Consider the following 20,433-nt stretch of genomic DNA (forward strand, 5'->3'; position numbering starts at 1 on the left):
GCAGCGGCTTCATATGTTCAAACGACCCAGTGGAAAAATGAAAGTGAAGGCTCCAAAATAATTTGGGAGAACCTGTTTTAATAGGTTGTCTTCATATATTGGTATTTTACTTGCAACTGTGCTCATTTTATTCACATCCACTCTGTGATAGACCTTTGCCTATACTTATTACTTATCCACTCCTAACGGTGTTTATTTATGCAAGCTTCTTCTCTGTGCTACTGTAGGAAATACAATGCTGTACTTAAGAGTTAAGTAAGTTAAGTAAGTTATTAAGCAGATGTATGATTACTTTCCTCCCATAACATTTGCATGATGGATTACTCTACCAAAACTTTATTTTAATTGTGCTACCCACACTTCTATCTTAAAATGCATATACAGAGTTTGAATCTTTAACTTCCAAACTCAGAGACCATTCCTTGTTATAGGACCTGTACTGCTTCCCAAGCAGAGCTCGAAGCTGAATGCCTTTATTGAGTTTCATTATTTGTTTGTGAAGGTGCTTCCCTGTATCCTTGAAAATCCTCATGACGCTGGAGAGTGAATTCTGAATTAAAATACTAACATTTTCTGGTTGTAATTTGTCATTGCTGCTGCTAGGTTTTGGCTGTTCGTTCATTATAACCTATAGAGAAATAAATCTGACTTATTTTCCTAGCTGTATTTCACAACTACAAAGCAAACATAACTTGTATATACACCTGTGGCAGTGGTATTTCTTTTGAAAGGGATCAGGCAAGAATGAGACATTACAGGACATGCTGTGGTTGCCACTGAAAACAGCATCTGTTCTTCCTGTCTAATACTGCAAATGAAACACGTGAAGTGACATCACCATGCTGCAAGCTTCCTTGCCCCCACAAGCAGCATCCAATAAAATGAAGCAAGGATGGGGAAACTTGCAACTCAATGTCATCACATCACACATTTCTTATTGCTAAAATTCAGCAGGAAAGGAACAGGAGGTGATGCAAGGTTGCTGGGTTTTGGTGGAAGCCACGCCTCTCCTGCAATGTCTAGTTCTGACCTTAATGAGAATGGTGTTTAGAATTATTTGAAAAAACAGTAAGACGAATACCTGAAGCTTCCTTATATGGCTAAGTACCATTTTTTCAAAGTGATAGCTACATTTGGGTGTGGGGCAGAGGGAAGAGTTTCTCCATAAGAATAAAAGAATTGCAAATATTACAAATGGTGTGATCCAGAAAAGGCTTACAAATGGTTATATAAATGGTACAAATGGTGTGATTTTCAAATTGTTACATTTACCGCTCTCTGGACCCACCCAGTCATACCCTCTCTGCTAGCTTTCATTAGCGTGAAAGGGCAAGGATTGAGAGGGCACATGGTTGGTCGCTTTGCTGCAAAAACCTTGTCCACATAATCAGGTCACAGCAACTGAAATGATCCCATAAAATCAGGCAGATGGTGGCATCAGACACTTCGACTGGAGCTGTGCTAACAATAGGGATGTATGAATCCCTTACCTGTTCCGGTCGGGGCATCCGCTGGGGGGGAGGAGCTCCATCCCTCCCCCTGGAATCCTCGACGGGGGGTGGGGAAGCGATCCGGTCCTCCCCCACAGGAATCCTGCCCGGCTGGCTATGCTCCACGGCAGCTCCGCAGAGCAGCCGGCCTGGTCCGTCCACAGCCGGACTTCCGGCCACAGACGGGCTGATGTGGACGCAAATGGCGGCCGCCACAGCGGGCGCCATTTGCATCCTTCCAGGCTGCCGTGATAGGCTATGTAAGAATTTACGTAGCCTATCGCGGCTAACCCCCCCCCAAAACGGTGTACGCAAATGGCGGCGGCTACGGCGGCCGCCATTTGCGTTCCCTATTTTTCACCGTTCTAGCCTACGTAAATATTTACGTAGGCTAGAAAGGCGAAAAATAGGGAACGCAAATGGCGGCCGCCGTAGCTGCCGCCATTTACGTACGCCGTTTTTTTTTGGGGGGGGGGGTTAGCTGCGATAGGCTAAGTAAATTCTTACGTAGCCTATCACGGCAGCCTGTAAGGACGCAAATGGTGGCCGCAGCAGCCCGGCTGCGGCTGGCCAGGAGACCAGCCACCGCCGCCGCATCCGCCGCCCGAACCACCGCCGCCACATCCGCCCCAGGTAAGTTCCATCCTGGGGGATTCCGTGGGGGGGGCGGGGGGGCAGGAAGCCGTTCCGCCACGGATTCTGGGACGGATTCACTGAATCCGTGGTGGAATTCTCTGCCATCCCTAGCTAACAACAGCATCAAGTTCATTGCGGAGACAAGTGATTTTGTCCTCAAAGTGCAATGCAAAAAGGTCACAGTGGGTCCTTGAAGGGATCAGGTCTACATTCACTGGGGAAAGTGTTAACAACCCCCAGACCTCCCAAAGGAGCTCTACTGGACTGCTACTCCAGGACACCATGGAGGCAACACAGTAATCCTTCTTTGCTGCCCGCACCACTATGCAATAGGCATGATTATGTGCTCTACAGTGTGGTTGGGTGTTTGCACTTTGAGGCAGTGTGGTTGGGTGTTTGCACTTTTATGCCATTTATGCTCTAGCCAATGTCCAGCCTGTTTAATTGGGCCCAGCTCCCCTGTACACCAGGAAGCAGAGCGGGCTCTACAGTGCTGGGGAGGTCATTCAGATGCAATCAAGTAGATGGTCCTCTGCATCTCACTGTTCCACAGAAGACGAGGGCCTCTCTCAACTGGAAAATCCCCAAGAGAATTCAGAAATCCATTGGATTCCATCCTGGGGCAGACCATCCGAATGGGTCCCCCACCCCTGCAGGAGGGAAGTAGCACTGTGAGTTCAAACCTCACCAGGAAATGGTCTGACCATTAAAATGGGGTTATCTGAACCCCCTCAAGCACACACATTTTCAGACTACTTATCTCACAGCTCGGAGCAAAGAGGGTATCCCTTGCTTCATGTGGTCAGCCAATGACAAACTGAGACAACCACATGGTTGGCATGGAGGCCATGACGTTCCAAGCTGGAGCTCCAGAGACAGCCTCAGCATGGAAATTAAAGTCACCCAGAACCACTGTCCTGGGTTCTTCAACACAACACTTGAGACCACCTCTGGCAGCTTGGTCATGAAGCCCATTGGAAAGCAGGATAAGCGGTTCACCAAGAGCATCCCCGATCTGCCTCTAAGGGCCAATACCAGGTGCAACTCCTCAAGACCTGCTCCATGTTGGAGTGGTTTCCTGGTGAGAGATGGAACTTCTATAAAACACTGGAAAACACAGTGACTCCACAGCCCCCAGGCCCTCCAGCCTATGTTGGTGCTGCACTGAGTATCCAGGTGGGCAGAGCTGAGTCAAGTTAGCCTCATCCAGCTCTCCCACATGTCTCAGTAATACATGCTAGATCAGCCTTCTCGCCCATGATTAAATTGTGAATGAGCGTGATTTTATTGTGGAGCGGCCTGGCGTTAAATAGCAGCACCACAAGACAGGGTGGCTCAGTGGATCAGCTACCAGGTACATGAGAGGTGGAGGAGGGGGGGTAGAAGGGGAACAGTGTATAAACATCTGTAAACCATTCTGTTCTGGTGTCCTGACCCCCTCCTCCTGCCATATCTCCTTCTGCCCCAAATCACTGGAATAGAGGCACCTACACCTCCCTGAGTCCCTGAGTCACAGTTTTTCAAGCATATCCTTACCACACCAAAACTTCCCACACACGCTCAACATCTACTCACAACTCAAATGTACCCTCAAACACTCAAAACCTCACACACTCCATTCATCCAGCCAATCACACACAACCAACCCAGCCCAATGACAAATTATAGTTTGTGGTTATTACCAGCCATTGGTCACATATATGATGTCAGGTCTGCAAGCCTACCAAGCAACACAGGGAACAACTAAAGCATGTATTTCCTAGCTGTTCAAACATAAGAACGTAAGAAGAACCATGCTGGATCAGACCAAGGGTCTATCTAGCCCACACAGTCACCAACCAGCTACCCATGGGAAACCTACTTCTACTAGTTCATGCTCACTCTGTCAGGGATTCCAAGCCCTCCCGCTGAGTAGTGAGGCATCAGAGACTCCGCTGTGCAATCCACAAACTCTTTTATTCAGTTAACAGCACCTCTTCACACCTGCAGCATCCACAAAGGCTGGGAGCTGTCCTCTGAGCCTAGTTAGCTAAATAGGGCTTTTGTTAAAGGAGCTACTAAGGGCTTCAACTAATTGACAGGTTTCCCACCATGCTCAACAGGCTTTTTCTGGATCCTCCCAACCCAACTTCTGATGGGCAGCCACTTCGGCAGAATGCCTCCCACCTCCTCTCAGCTCCACCTGCTTAACTCGGCAGCGGGCTCTGGCATCTTCAATTCCGGTACTTCCTCCCCCTCCAACAGAGGCCCATTTTCCACGGGGAGGGGGGAAGACAGTCTCTGAACCTGGCCTTCCTGCACAATAAGCCCCTAGGAAGGTTCTTCACTGACTCCTGGACAGTCTTGGGGAATTTCCTCCCCCCACTCCCTGTCTAGGCTGGGCTTCTTCTAGCTCCGCCTCCAAATCTGAATCAGAGTCAGAAACCCAACCAGGGAGCCTGGGCCCAATCCTGACACACTCCATATCTCACCTGGAGTGTTACAAACACTTCTCCACACTGGCTCTCATCCAGAGGGAATCCCAGTTCTAGCCACCACAGGGTCTCACCCTGGGCAGAAGCAGCTGCTCTAGCACACAAAGCCCCCAGCCCGTCTCTCACCCAGGGGTACAACAGCTCATAAACCCCAACGGCAGAACACAGATACAACTCTATCATCAAGTGATCACCCAGGAACACCTCCCCCCACACATACGCAACAGGTATTAAACTAAACAACCAAATAGACAAACAAACAAAGAGAGAGACAGAGAGAGAAGGAGGGGGGAAGAAGAATAGCACCCTCACAGCATCCCAAAGGGGAGAACAAAAGTGGCGTACCCCTTTTGGTGTCATCCCCTTCACCGCCTCGCATCAGGGCTACTTGTATCTCTAAGGGACCTGAAGGTATCAAATGGCTCACAGATAGCACTCTACCTCAGCTTGGTTTGAAGTATGTTTTATATTTAAGATGCCTCGACAAGACTGCAGTCTTGAAAGGAGGCTACGAAATGCATTAGACTTAATGTTATTAGTATTTTTCATTGTAACTAACTACCTACCTTATCTCAATTTTTGTCAGCCACACCATTCCAGCCTTACCTGCTCCCACCTCCATAAGATGTGATCAGTGCATACCAGTAACTTAGAGAGAACTGATGTAGTGTAGCGGATAGAGCATCCAACTTGAAAACCAGGGAGACCCAAATTCAATTCCCCAATCAGTCAGGAAACTCCCAGGATGACTTTTGACCATTTGCTATCTCAGCCTAAGCTACCTCTCAGAGTTGTTGTCAGGATAAAACCAGGGGTGCGGAGACCATCTATGCTCCCTTAAGCTTCTGAAAGGAAAACTGGGATAGAAATGTCTAATAAATATGGCTACTCCTATTATTACTGTCAGCCAAAGGTCATCAAGCAAACAATCAAGCCAGACGAAAGCCTAGATAGATGGTCTTCTCTTGACACAATTCAATATACCATTCTCATAAAAACTAGCTACAAATATACCCATATATGTGTTTGCTTATCTTACAAAATGAAAGCCATTGCAAAACAAGAAGCTTCCCTACATTCCTCCTTGTTAGCCCCTCTTCAACAGTAAACACCTTAACTCTCAATGTGTTACTGGCTTCCCTTCTCCCCACTCCTCCAAAACAAGTTTAGAATTGCCAACGCATTCTGGAGGCCAACGTTCATGGTGAGACTGCACAGAGGAATGGCACTCTTTGGGCCATGCATCAACAGCAACGGAAGAAGCAAAAATGGACCACTAAAAATAGTAATATGTTTCTGATAGGCCAATCCAAAGTAGAGAAGTGGGTACTTAAGTAAAACAGGCCGATGCTGGACTCTTTAGAGGCAGAGGCAGCTTTACGAGACCCCTGTTACCCATTTCTAGCACTTTCTCGGTAAACAGGAGCTTAAGTTGGACTTTATGCCCCATAAGGAAGGATATGTAGTATCATAAAGGAAACCTTCCCCCCACACCACCACCACCACACCACAAGAAAACTCACCCCTAAAGCAAGTTAGGCCAATAAAGAAACAGAAAGAGAACAGTAAAAGTGAAGCATCATGAAAAAAGGATACTATTTCCAAACTGTTTCCCTTCAAGAGTCAGGAACAGAGCAAAAAAGCAGAAACCAACTGCAGTAAGCCTCACATTAGTGGATATTTTAAAAGAAACAGCTAAACCACCTTTATATAGTGCTTTTGGGTGTTTAACGCACACTGGCTGCATTCAGTCGTATCTCAGTTTAATAACCTGTGGTATGGACAAATCCTCTTTCTGCACACAGACCCTTCGGCTCCTCCCTTCACATTAGCCATGATTAAACCAGAATGTCTGTAGTTAACTATAGTTTCCCATTTTGTCCCAACTGGGAAACTACGATTATCAACTTAGAAACCAGTCAGGAACTTAAGCCAGATTTAAACTACAGTTTAAGATCCTAGGGGTTGTTTCAAAGCTGGTAACCACAGTTCCCCAGATCAGATGAAACAGGAAACTATGAAATGTAATTAATTAATTAATTAATTAATTTTTATTTAGAAGCTCCCTAGTCTAATCACAGCTCACACCACGGGAGGGGCAAAGGGCTGCATGCACATGCAAGAGACTCGTTCATATCTTGGCTTATTTTGCTGAGATACGATAGTCTGAACCAGGCCAATGTCTCAGAAATCCTTAAAAACAACACCGCTGTGATGCTCACCTGCACAACCCGTAACCCACCAAGATGGATGCAGCTGCCAACAATGTAGTGACACCACCAGATGCTGACGAGCTTCCCGTTTTTGCACTCCCAGGCATGCAGCAAGAACAGATTTATCACATTCGTCGTGGGCTGTCCAGTTCAGCTTGATGGTTTGCAAGCTGTGCAGGCCTACTTTAGATTGGTTGATATTATAATCCAAATAATCCAAAGGGTGATGGTGAATTGATGGCCAAGGTTCAACTGTAATTGGGAGTGTCCTGTCTTGCACTTTCAACCACCACATGTGCCAGTGTTAGCTTAGAGTAGCACACAATCCTGAAATTACATGGAGGTCCCATCCTCCTACCTTTTGTTATGGTCCCCTTAGCTATTGTATTTAGAAGACTGTCCAGGTGGGAGCTGATTTTGATAAAATCGGTGGAGGTCATGGGGTGGGAATGTCATTAACGCCCCGCCCCAATTTGGGCACTGGTCACAAATTTGGCAAAAAACAGCAACATGTTACATGGGCTAATCACATCACAGCATCACTTCTGATGGTCAAAAAGGTAAGCAGTTATGTGCGATGCAAAATCAGCTAGGCGGCAAAGAAATGGACTAAGTACAACAGCCACAACTGGAACAGAAACTCTTAAGTTGCACATCCCAAAGAACTTTCTGCAAGCCTTTCTTCCCATGAGCAGCTCCAAGAAAAGACACACTGGGACAGTCTGCATGTTATCTTTGTCACATCACAAGGAGCCATTTTGCAGGAGCGGCCCCATGGGGTCTTTTCCATGCCATTACTCTGAAACGCTGCTCGGGAAATTCTGCACATCCCCTTCTCACCCACCCCGATGTCAGACACTTCGCTGTAGGTTTGCTCAGCCATTGTCAGCATAGGGAAAAAGACAAGAAAGGACTTATCTGCAAGGATGGATGGTTGTTTATCCAGATGGTACACACAAAACACCTTATGTAATGTAGGAAACTGCTTTATACTGAGTCAGACCGCCTGCCTTCGTAGCCACAATGGAGAGAAATTTGCTTCTTTAAAAAAAGTAAATAAAATGGAAACTGAGATTCTCGTGACACTGCATTTTTCATCCAGCACCAAATTCGGTGAATTGCAAAGCACAATCACAAGAACACACATAGCCCTATGTAAAGGTCCCTTTGCTAAAAGAAAAAAACAGAGTGTCTTTCCTCCTGCTCCAGGCAGTAATTAAGAACCAGTTACCACTGTACCAACTAACAGGCCCACAACTCTACAAATACTTCTTTTCTGGCATAACCTGTAGGGGAAAACTAGGACAAAATACAGTAAGACTTCAAACAGTCTCTTCCTGGTACGTCAAAATTTTATGAAGTGTTGGGAGTAGTTTAATATGCAATGAGTCATGTTTTTTAAGAGAAGCAATAATACAGAACAGCATTTCATTCTTGGCGAAATCTCAGTATGCAAGCATGAAGTAATACAGGGAAGGGGCTTTATTCTGTTAGGAAAAAGGCACTGTGACAAATTAAACAATTCTTTAAAAAAACAAGCACGCCGAAGGATGCTACAAGGGATGGCTGAAAAGTTCTCAGCCCACGACCAAACCCAGCACCACTCTACTTAGGCATGGAACATCTGGGCCACCTCTGCCATTAACCTTGCAGCTTTGAAGAATTACAAGTCCCTTCTGAACAGCAACAGTGGTATTATGGGAAGCCTAGCACTGTGCAGCTATTCAAAACTCTGGATTGCACCACTGCACCTTCACCCCCCATGGCACACATGCCAATCTGCACCACCAATCCACCATTCACACATGCATATGCATAGTGGACTGAACATATAGGGCAGTATCCAATTCGATAATAACACTAACACGAATTACGTTCTGCTAGTGAACAACACCAACAGGGTTTGTTGGTATGATGGGTTTGAAACCCGTCACACCAGCAAATGCTATTGGTGTTGCACTAGAGGTTGCTTATGCTATGTAAATTACACATGTGGCAGAGCGGGGTATGGGGAAGGGCGTGGGACCTTCCCAGAGGGCCGAATTTGGCCTCGGAGTCTGACGTTCCCCACCCCTGGTTGATGATGTACCTCAGTGGTGTCCATATGATGTACTTGTCATAATTTAAGATTTTGGGAGCAGAAGGTTGATACTGAGTATTGGAAGTACACAGGCCTTACAAGCAAGAATCCACAGGGGCAGAATAGAAGTTCATCCACACTCAGAAGTGTATCCTATGATAACCAACATGAAAACTAGAAAGGCCAAAGCTTGTAAACCAATGCAAAGTCCTTCCTCAACCTTTTTGAAGCAGTAGGACTCTGTCCAAAGATACAACATCAGATCTTCCAACTGCTAAGTACGACAGTCAAATCTGGCTTCAGTTTAACAACATGTGTTTTTTTCTCCAATTCTGAAAAGTGTATTTTTTTCTGGTTACTTGTTCATATCAATAAATCCTATAATATCATCTACAAATATAATTCTTTAAAAATGACTCCAGATCAACTCTCTACCTAGTGGGGTTTTCAACAGTCAAAAACTTCTCAGGATTAGTTGGTTATCTACCTTCCGTCTTCTATATCAGCGGCCCCCAACCTTTTTGGAACCAGGGACTGGTTTCGTAGAAGACAATTTTTGGTTTCGGGATGATTAAACTGCATTACATTTATTACTTTGTAGTAATAGGCTACATAAAGATTTACGAAGCCTATTACTTGAAGAACAGGGAAGCAAATGGCGTCCGCATAGCGGACGCCATTTGTGTCCCAGCGGCCAGAAGTCCGGCAGCAGCCGGCAGCTCTGCGGACTTGCCGCGGAGCAGAGCCAGCTGGGGATGGCGAGGATTCCGGGGGTGGGAGGGACGGATCGCCTCCCTCCACCCTCACAGACCCCTGTGGACCCAAGGTAAGGGGGTTTTGCACACCCCTACGCTCACCTCCTGCTGTACGGACCGGTTCCTAACAGGCCATGGACCGGTACTGGTCTGTGGCCTGGGGGTTGGGAACCCCTGTTCTATATAAATAAAAGGAAGTCTTTGTATGTCGATGGACTTGAAAACCATATATCCAATTGTTATGAAACTTTTAGGATTTGTTCTACCTCTATCTGGGACAGTTTTAGGCATAATGAAAATTCCAACCACCATCTTGAACTAAAAAAGCATTGCATCATTTTTTTTAAGATTTATTGCTTCAATACCATTTGATCGATTTCAACCAAACTTCGCATCTTGATTCAGCACTGCAGTGAGCAGATTTCAACCACACAACGTTCATGTTGTTCATGTTTTTTAGACATTTAATTGAAAAAAGGGCCCAAATGTTGAAAAAAAAACCCACACGGAAGCATGAAAAAAAGAATGAGCACAGTTTGAAGCCTGGGAAGTTTAGTAGGCCAAGTTATAGGCCTGCTCCCGCTCTGCTGTGGGGCAGCTCCATCTGAGTGGGATAGACTGGGTAGATCCTTCCCTGAGGAAGCTATAGGGGTGGACCATGGCAGGGGCTGTGCCTAGGGGTGCAGTCAGGCATGCCTTCACTCAGGCGGGGTGGGCACAAGGCATCCAACTATGCCAGCTGCATACGTTTGCTTGAAGGCTTCTGTATCAACCTAAAGGTAATTCCAAAACGTGCAAAGCCAGGTCCATTCGCTCGTTACCCATATAAACACAAAAGTGGTACAAAATGTGTATAGATTACAGAATTCAAGTTCAGGCTCAAATTGCAAACGTGTGGTATTTTAGAAGTCTGCCTGGCACAGCATCAACAGGCATGACAGTATGACACAAAATTGGGCAGGATAGCCAATACCCTGGAAGACAGAAACAAAATGCAAAGTGATTTTGATAGGCTGGAGTGCTGGGCAAAAAATAACAGAATGAAATTTAACAGGGATAAATGCCAACCACCCATCTAGGTGAGATGAAGTCCCTGCCCTCTCTGGATACTAAGGTCTTGTGTTGCCTAGGCATGATGTTTGGTTAACACGTTTCCAAAGGAAGGGGCTGCCCCCTGTGGCTACTGCAGGCCTGGCATTGCAACTGAGACACAAGCTTTGCCACACAGTACTAGGATGATAGGGAGCATTGGCCTACAGCAGTTGGGGGCAACATGTGCCCTCCCCGGCCTTTTTTGCAGCCCCCCCACTGCCCCCGACTTTCTGACTGAAATTTGGCAATGAGGGAAAAAAGCTTCTTTTTCAAAGCCGGAAGTGGCAGCAAAAACAGGCTGTTTTAAAGCAGTACAGCCCCTGGCCTACCGGGACATATTCTCTTCACACACGCACAGCTCTCAGAGCGAGAGGAACGTGAGGGCTTTATTTGCGTCCTGTGATGCAGTCACATAGCCAGATGTAACTGGCTACTTGTTCCTGTTCATTACATTATCCCTCAGTGACTGGGATCATGCTGCAAAGCAGAAGTATATCATGGCTGAAAACACTTTGAGGATCAAGAAAAAGCCCCTTGAAGAAACCTGGTCTTAGTGGGAAAACACCAGTGACCACTGCCTAGGAGGGTTTTCAAGGGGGCTTTTTGCAGCTGTCAAAATCCCACTTTTTCTCCCTGAAATTGCTGAAGTGCAAGAGTTTAGCACAGCTCTAGTGCAGGTGCCAAAATATGCAAAACCTGTCATTTAAAAATGGGGAGCGGGGTTAGACAATGGGCGGCTAATCAATCTAATAAATAAATAAATGAGTGTTTAGCCATTTCATTAACACACGTCATAGTTATAAAAACTCGGTTGCTCTTTTTAAAAGAGACATTTCCCTGCTCCAATGTTGAATAGATCCAAGAGCAGGCCATTAAAATTTGCTGAGAACATTTCATCCCGACAGAAATTGAACTTCCACCCACCCAAATGGCTCCCAGTCCCCACTGGCCCCAGATCCATGCTTCTGGGCAACCTTTAAGGACAACAACAATAAACCACAACCATGCTACATCTTCGCCAATCCCTCCCCCACCCCCAGGAGGTTGCAAGGAGGAAGGGAAGTGGGTAGAGACAGCAGCAAGGAGAGTCAAGAGCCAGAGAAAGCAGCAGCAGGTTGTCAGGTAGGTTTTTTAACGGTAAAAGAAGAAGCAGCTCTCTGACGTTATTGGTGTGAATGGCAGGCTAGTAGCATCCTAACAAGTGAGAACTACAACAAATGTTGCAGTCTGTTGCAGTCTGTTCTTCCGCTCAACAGGCGTGTTCTCATTCAGGGTTCCAGCCAGCCTTTCCCTTCAAACAGGGCATTACACTCTTATTCCCACCTCTCTTCCTCTGGTTTTCCCATTTTCTTGTCCAACTGACATTCAACTTTCTGTGGCTACTGGGCATTTTTTGCCCAGTTGGGATTTGGGGGAGGGGTGTACTTCTGCAAAATGTGGCGTTGCCCTGAGCATACCAATATTGCCCTCTTGTTTCTCAGTGGCCCCATTTTGGCTCAGTTTAAGCCAGTGCTCATCACCTGAGTTCGCTTTTAGAAGTAATGATGCTTCAGCCTAGTCAAAACGGAACATTAGAACTGCTACCAAATTCATTTACAAGATGTCAGATTTGACTGTCAAATTAACTGAAATACTGTCTGATAGCAAAACAGGGTGCCATACATGCCAACATGAATGACGTACATTTTAAAAATTCCTTTGGTAAGTAGGATGTGTGTTTCTCCTTTTCATACTATGGACAATTTTATTTGAGGCCAGCTCAAACACAAAACCACGCTAAGGGCATTTAACTGTACTTACCATTGGCAGTGCATTGAGGAGTGGAAGGTTTCCTGTTAGGAGCCTCCAGTCACAGGAAGATGGTACTGGAATAGAAAAAGACAAAAACAGTAAAGAAAAATAGTATAACACTTAAAAATGTAAATAAGGTGTTAACACACCATACTGTAACAGTGGTGAGACCAGATTGCTCAGAAGATTTGTAAAAGGAAGGATGAAAGTTTCACCGCTGAATTTTGAGAGAGAAAACGATGTTCGAGTTCTCCCTTTTCCAAGGATGGAAACAAAGGCAACTGCTAATTTCCATAAGTTAATACATGATAATTTAGAAGAGATTATCTTCAAGATTAAGATAGGCTAAAGAGAAGCATGGTGGCAATGCAGACCCAATCTTCAATCTGCAGCACGGGGGGGGGGGGGGAGTGTCATGATGCACCATCACTGAATTCCTGGAAATCCTGGTTCAGGAAACTACATGACTCAGGTGATTTGGAATAACCACAACAAATCAACTAAAATACTTGAAAAGCCTGCATCATCTCATTCCCTATGGAGGACAAGTTGCTCCAATTAATAGCAACAACACTACTGGCTGAGGCTTCAATGCCTCCCCAGGCAGGGTTTTATCCACACAGCTAGAACTTCACCCTCTCATCGGAAGTTGCAGTAATGGATGCAGGGGAAAAACATCAAGGGAAAATAACTATATTTTCAATCATAACCAGATCTGGGTCTAGACAGTGCCTGGATGGGAGATCACCTGGGAATCCCATCTCTGGCACCTTGAGTTCCATGAAGGAAGAAAGTTGGGACAGAGCTCTTCTAAATAAGTAGACACCAGAACAATCTTCTCATATGATAGCAGTTCTAGGAGAACTTATCACGAGAACTCTCTTTTACGTGCAAATCACCATTAAGAGGAGACACTCTGGATGGATATAACCTACCTAAATTAGCCTCCCACGACCAAGGTTGCAATCATATGTGCGTTTGTGTATTAGATATCTACCCTGCCTTTTCACCAATAGTCTCCAAGGTGATTTTAACATTCACAATTAATACAGAAGTAAAAAATAACACTGGGGGGGGGGTAAAAAAACCCATGCTAACAGGAACAGTATCAGCATTAGTAATAGGGGGGAAACCACGCAGAGTTGCATAACTATATGCCACCAAAAGCTTGAGAGAACAGGCCAACTTTCACCCGGCATCTGGAGGATAATGGGGTGAGTGTCAGGTGAAAATTTGGGGAGGTGTTACATAACTGGAGCACTATGACAGAAGAGGATGTGTCCCTGGTGGCCACCCATCTAATCTCCAAAGGGCGGGGGGAGAGAGAGAGAACGCTTCAAACAGGGCCACAGCTACGATAGCACATAGGCAGGTTCATATAGGACTTGAAAGCATTGAATAGAGAGAGAGACATTCTTTTGAGTAACTCCTTCTATGAGACAAAGAGGGCTACATTGACACCTGGTTTAATTTTGTGGTATTTTATTTGCTTGTTATGACAAATAGTGGCTGTGTACAAATCCAACTGTCTGGTGATCACCCCCACCCATGCAGAAGTTCACTCTTCACATTTATCCAATCTTCTTGTAGTGTTGCTTTTCCCTTTTCTTCACCTGTAACCTCTTCTTCCAGGAGAGGAGAGGAGAGGAGAGGAGAGGAGAGGAGAGGAGAGGAGAGGAGAGGAGAGGAGAGGAAGGCCCTTAAGGGAATACACTTCCTTATTTTTCCTTCCGGTATCAGTAGGAGAGAAATAGGTACAGAGCAAGGTTAGCTAAAAATGACTAAAGTATTACCATTTCAGATACCGGCCACTTCAGCACTCATATAGAATTGGATCATCCAACAAGTGTTAATTTCTTATATATGAAATACCATGATCCTTTGTGTTAGTGGTATACTGATTCAACTGGGGCATCCAAAGTGATTGTGTGAACTCTAGCCAGAGAATCCCAAGAGGCTCCGCTTTTTTCATTAAAATGGATCGATGCTACTTCACAGTAACAACTTCCATCAGCAGAGGTCAAAAAGTGCCAAGACAGAAGCAGGTGGAGCGGTAACAAAGCAAGAGTAGACCTTAGGAAAAAACGATGGACAATATGCAGGTCATCCAAAAGATCGACCGGGTTTTTAAGGAGCCAGCTACAATGATACAACTGTATAAAGCCAATATAAACACAGAAACGTATCACAGGATTGCAAATCGTGCCTGGCAATGAAATGTGGCCAAATGGCACTTACCAAACCTAGCTGCTATATGAGCTTCCATCACCCTCTGTGTATTTCCATAATTTGGATGTAATGGCCACTTCATTATGGGCAGTCCGATGCTGGCAATTCAACAGCTCTAAACACTTTGTGCTAGCAGGAATGACCACTAGCAGAATGGGGAAATAGGGCTTGCTAGCACAATCCAAGGAACTACTGCTTCCGGAATGGGGCAAGTCAGTGACGCTCCTTTCCGCTACCTCTGCTGACTTGTCCCATTCCAGAAGCGGTAGTTTCCAGTTGCTCTAGCAAGCACTTCTTTCCCATTACGCTAGCGGTCATTCCCACTAGCACAGCAGCAAAATTGGTGCACAATAAAGATGTTCGAAAGCATAATCTGAAAATATGACCTGTGGATGTGACAAACACATGAATACCATCATGGCCAGCTCCAGGTTTGACAGAATCCTTTGCAAAGAGCCCTCTAGTGGGATGCCTCCTACATCAGTTGACCCTGGTGGGATGACCTGGCACCAGCAAGAGCAGGACTCTAAATCAGTGTCAATCAGCTGGGAGCTGCCATTTTATTTCCCACAATGCCCTCAACATTGCACCTCTCCAGAGAACTGTGGGAAATTTAAATGGCAGCTCTCAGCTGCATAGCACCAACCCAGAGGACCAGAAGAAAAAAAATCTGGGGGGAGGGGCACTCAGCACATGCATCAGCAGTGGACTCTGCCAGGATGCTTGGGTTTCAGCAGCTGCCTCAGAGTGCTGTGTGCGAATTCCAGGCCTGTATATCATACAGGTACACTCCTCAGGCAGCAGCAATTGGCTGCAGACCCCTATTCTGTGTACACTTGGTGGCGAGCTTGGGCTTGCTGCTTCACAATATGTGAAATGACCCGAAGACCATATTGTACAGTAGGCTCTTTGCATACCAATTTAAGGATGAAACACATAAACATGTATGGATATATATTTGGGGAGGGTTAAAGGGTTACATCCGTCTTTATGCTGTAATGTGAAGAAACGTAATACATTTTAAATGATCCATTTAAAAAAAAATCAATTGTAAGACATGTGCGCATAATTGTGGGAATGTGTAAGATTCAACAGTGGTTTTATGAGCATCAGCACTCAGCTACTGAAGCCCACGCACTGCTTTGAGCAGCTGCCTCTGAAAGAGTAATTTATAAGGAAAAACAAATGCTCTCAGAACATTCTGCTATATTTCTCGGGAACCACGACACTCAGAAGAACGTCTGCCATGGAATAGTAATGAGAGCCTGCGTGAGAAATCTGGGCCTGCAACAAAGTAAAATATCTCGAAAAGTATGGGATGCAGCGGAGGGAAGATGCATTTGCATAATTCCTTATAGGGAAACAATAAGTAACCTATCAATTCAAAAGGATCCAATGTTTCCCATCCTCACCAGTGGGAGTACTCCCTGAGCAGAGTTCCATGGAGGTCAGTCTAGCTGGTGGGACGGTGGGGAAAAGCAATCTTTGCAAATCCTCCCCTCTGTCTTCAGCCCAAAGCACCACCTCTCATGCTGTTCTGGAGAATCCCCCACCCATCTGAAGATTTTCAAAGACACAGGGGACTACAGGGCAAGGGGGGAACTGACAAAGACTGCCTCGCTCCCTCTTCTACCAGCAGAAATTTCCCACTAGATCAGAAGCCTTCTGAGGACAGAAGGGCAGGAGGAAGACTCCGGATACAAGCCAGTAATCTCAATCCCAGGAAGAGGGAGGGGAGGGAGAGACACCACATTAGTTTATTCATCAAAGGTTTCCTCGAACTGAAATTCTGTGAGGCAAGCTGTTTGAGTCACACATCATTCTGGAGCAAACAAAACCATAGTGAAGAACCGAATATAAAAGAGGAAACTGGCAGATGACCATGTCATGTCAGCCCCTACGAAACATGAAGTTAAACATGAAGTGCTGTTTTTTGTTGTTTTTATGACAAAGAGTAAGGACTGGATCCAAATGGGTGCCATGCCCCCCCCACTTCTGAATGGAGACTCTTGTGCCACTCAACAGGGCAAGGGGGGGGGGCAGAGGTTGCCATCCAGAAAAGCTGGTACATACTGAAGGAGCCCTGGCATAAATAAATTCCAATCAAGCATTTACACGAGCAGACCTGGGGGTTGGGGGACAGGGCTGTTCTTCACTCTCACAGTTGCCAAACGCCACATCGCAGCAATGCTGGTGCTAGGAAACACACGAAGCACCAGTGCCTCCCTACAATCCGATGTGAATGTTCTCACGATGACAATGAGAGGCAAAGCCAAGAGGCTCTTCCACATTACAGGGCAAAGGCTTCATGTCACACGCAAATCAACTGACATTTAAAGATCCAGAGACAGCACAAACGTAATCCAGCTTTTTGAGGGGGCTGGGTGACGACACACACACACGACCACTTCCCGCCCTCACGACAGAAGGGGTTGGGTGGGGGGGAGAACACACCCATGGAACACACCAGTGCAAAGCACATTGGATAGCTCCTTCAGAGTTCTGACTGAAACCTGGAGCGGATTTACCACCCCACTGTCATCAGCACTGGAACACACAGAGTTCCTAGAATCAAAAGGCATCAGTAAAGAGTGGGAGGTTAACTTGCAGAGGCTCACACTGATGCAGAAGCCATCCCTTCCAGGGCTTTCTACAAGCTCTAAGCTGTTTTTCTCACATATATGCCTCAGGATCACCAGCCCTGTATGAAGCAGAACATTCATACTTCTGCAAAACAGGGGTTTTGCCCTGGTGCGTGACAGTGAGCAAGTTCTGTCTACTTACTATGTGGTAGGGAGGGGGCACTTTGTGATGCCACCCTCTGCAAGAAGTGTAGTCTGCCCTTTCACCCAGCAAACAAGCCAACAGAGCCAGAGCACCCATGTCTATAATTATAAAAGAGGATGTATGTCCTTCTGTCTGTCCGCACGATAGCACCAAGAACATGAAACATAGACACCTGAAACTTGGGATGTTTGCTGAGGGGACCCTGGGGGGGGGGGAGCACCTCACTGTTAGTTGATTTTAAAACAGCCGGACTAATTATAATTAATTTAATTATGTCCGTTTAAATTTTAAAATGCACAGCTTTGTTGTTGGTACAGTTTGAAGCCTGGGAAGATTAGTAGGCCGAGGGACAGTTATATACCTGCCACCTCCCCTCAGGAGGCTTTAGGAGTGCACCATGGCAGGGGCTGTGCCTAGGGGTGCCAGTGGGTATGGCTTCATTCAGACAGGGTGGGCATAATGTGTCTGACAGCTGTATAAAACTGTGGGTCATTCCAACCCATGAGAAGTCGGAGGGGGTCAAGAAAAAGAGTTGGAAAGGCAGTAGTTGCATAGCCCAAGGATCTACCCTTCTGCCAGACATCCATGCCTTCAAAGCTGGAGAATTTTAACGAAGATCAGTGCTTTCATCCATAATCCGTGGGAAAGATTTTCGCTGTGCCATTACAGGGATAGGGGAAAATTGTATCTGTTCATGTAGCACATTCAGTCAAAAGCAGCCTTCCCCAACATGGTGTGTTCCCAATGTAGTGGACTACAATTCCTATCATACCCAGCCAGCAAGGCCAATGGCTATGTGGCTTGGGACGATGGGAATTAACAGCCCAACACATTGGGAGGGCACCATGTTTGACAGGCCTGGTCAAAAGGATCTATCTAGCAGTCTGGAACTCTGACAGCTACTGGCTGGTTCACTCTTCCCTTATATCTAGAACTGTGCTTTGTTGTTGTCATTCCTCCTCCATCTAATCTCATGTCTGATGCTGGTTTATGGAATATTAACAAAATTGGAATATGTTTTATGACGTCGCCACATCTTCCTCAAGAAAAGAGTCACACACAAAAGCCAAAATGTACGCAGGCAGTAAGAAATGATGTTGCACATTAGCATTACTCACTGACTTTACCTGTTTAATCTGTACAACTGTAAATTAATACCCGAGATTCCCTAAGGCGACAGAGACACTGTGAACTTGCAATGAAAAATGTAACTATTTGTAATCTGCCATATATTAATGAAACAGGCTTTTTTACCAGATTTTTTTGAAGTGTATTAGACAGAAATATTACTGCCTTAATTGTAGGATATACTAGTGATTACGCCCAGAAGCTTACCACAAAATACACTGTGTAGTTCAGCAGCCCAGACAAATGTCTACCTCGTCCAGTGGCAAGATTGCATCTACAACTCTTCTGCCAATAACTATATACTCCATTCAAATTTCTAATCCAGGAAGTTTTTACCTGCTACTTTGAGCTTGTCAGGACAAGCGCCTTGGGCAGCCACAGATCTGAAGAAGTTAGGAGCTGTTATGTGTGCAACGGAGTGAAAGCAGCAGAAACCCAAAGCCTGAAATTCTGTTGGCCAGGCAAAGGCAGCCTCCTGGAGTTTATCATGGGCCTGGCCAATCCAAGGGGTTCACTTGGACTACCAATCACCAGAGTAAATTTTATTGTACTATTTATTTATTCATTTCATTTCTATACTGCCCAATAGCTGAAGCTCTCTGGGCAGCTCACACAAATGAATTTTGAACATCCTTATGCCTTTGAAGATGGTTCAGAAACTTCAGCTGGTGCAGAATGCAGCCACTTGGATACCGGTGGGAGCTGGGCGGTCTGCTCATCTGATACTACTACAGCACCAGCTGTGTTAGATGTCAGTCCATTTTCTGAGCCTAATTCCTGGTTTTAAACTTTAAGACCTTAAATGGCTTGTGTCCAAGCTACTTGAAGGACCACCTTCTCGCCTGCACTCTGAGGGAAGCAGCAAAAGCCCTTCTCACCTGCCCACCGCCAAGGGGTGGTTAGGCTGGTGAGTACAAGGGAGAGGGCCTTTTCAGTGGTGGCCCCACACCTCTGGAATCAGCTTCCATCAGGGATTTGCCAGGCCCCTTCTTTGCAAGTCTTCTGGAAGGCTCTGAAGAACCACTTATTTTCAATGGCCTTCCCATAATCTGTGGGTGGCAGTTTTTATTGGAGTTATCTCCTTTTATAGCACGTTATTGAATATGTATTGCTTTTCTATTTGTTTTGCATATTTTTGTATTGCTTTTTTTCTGAACTGCCTTGAGAGGATCCTGCCTTTAAAAGGTACCCTAAAAGAATAATCTTAAATGAATAAAGATTCCCTTCTGAGCCTGCAGAGCTGCAAGGACTAGAACCAAGAAATCACAAGTCTGTGTACAGCTGCCCTGTGTCTTAAGCCATCGGTCCCTTGGTGGTAAATGTTTCCCAGACACTGGCCTAGCTCTATCCACCAAAGCTGGCTATTGGATTTTCTTCACAGGAAAGGATAAAATACCTCATGTCTAGTTTGGGACTCTGGGTAACAAGTGTCTTCCGAAAAAATATGAAACCTACTGTGCTTATACACTGACCCATATGAAACACTTTTTGAAATTGATCCTAGTAAGCAAAGCCCGCCCACCCGGGGGTGGGGGAGGAGACTGACAAATGTGTTATTCAGGGTCATATCCACTGGGCTGCATCCAATGTTAGTCTAAGCTTAAGTGCCCTTCATTTCAATGGGTCTATCCTACCCAGTGGCTTTCACTCCACAAGCCAGGACAAAAATTCTTAGCAAGTTCTACACCGCAAGAGGTGGAAAATAGGAGTCAGACCTGCAACAGCTGCGTGGTTTTGCATGCAATCACATTTTTTATA

General features: G+C 45.6%; 1 protein-coding gene across 11 annotated transcripts in view; it reads right to left on the minus strand.

Annotated features, from left to right (window-relative positions):
* Positions 1 to 20,433, minus strand: part of TBL1XR1 (TBL1X/Y related 1) — a 244,353-nt gene that overhangs the window by 119,853 nt on the left and 104,067 nt on the right. For 10 of the 11 annotated variants that reach the window (XM_084847512.1, XM_084847518.1, XM_084847514.1 and 7 more), the window contains one exon: positions 12,541 to 12,605. The exons of the other annotated variant lie outside the window; for it this stretch is intronic. The gene's annotated coding sequence lies outside the window, so the exon portion shown is untranslated. The remainder of the gene's footprint in view (positions 1 to 12,540; positions 12,606 to 20,433) is intronic. 11 annotated transcript variants of the gene reach the window in all.

This window comes from Heloderma suspectum, chromosome 3 (assembly GCF_057233095.1).
Source record: "Heloderma suspectum isolate Gila_16-S chromosome 3, 16-S_ref, whole genome shotgun sequence".
NCBI classification, from domain to species: Eukaryota; Metazoa; Chordata; class Lepidosauria; order Squamata; family Helodermatidae; genus Heloderma; species Heloderma suspectum.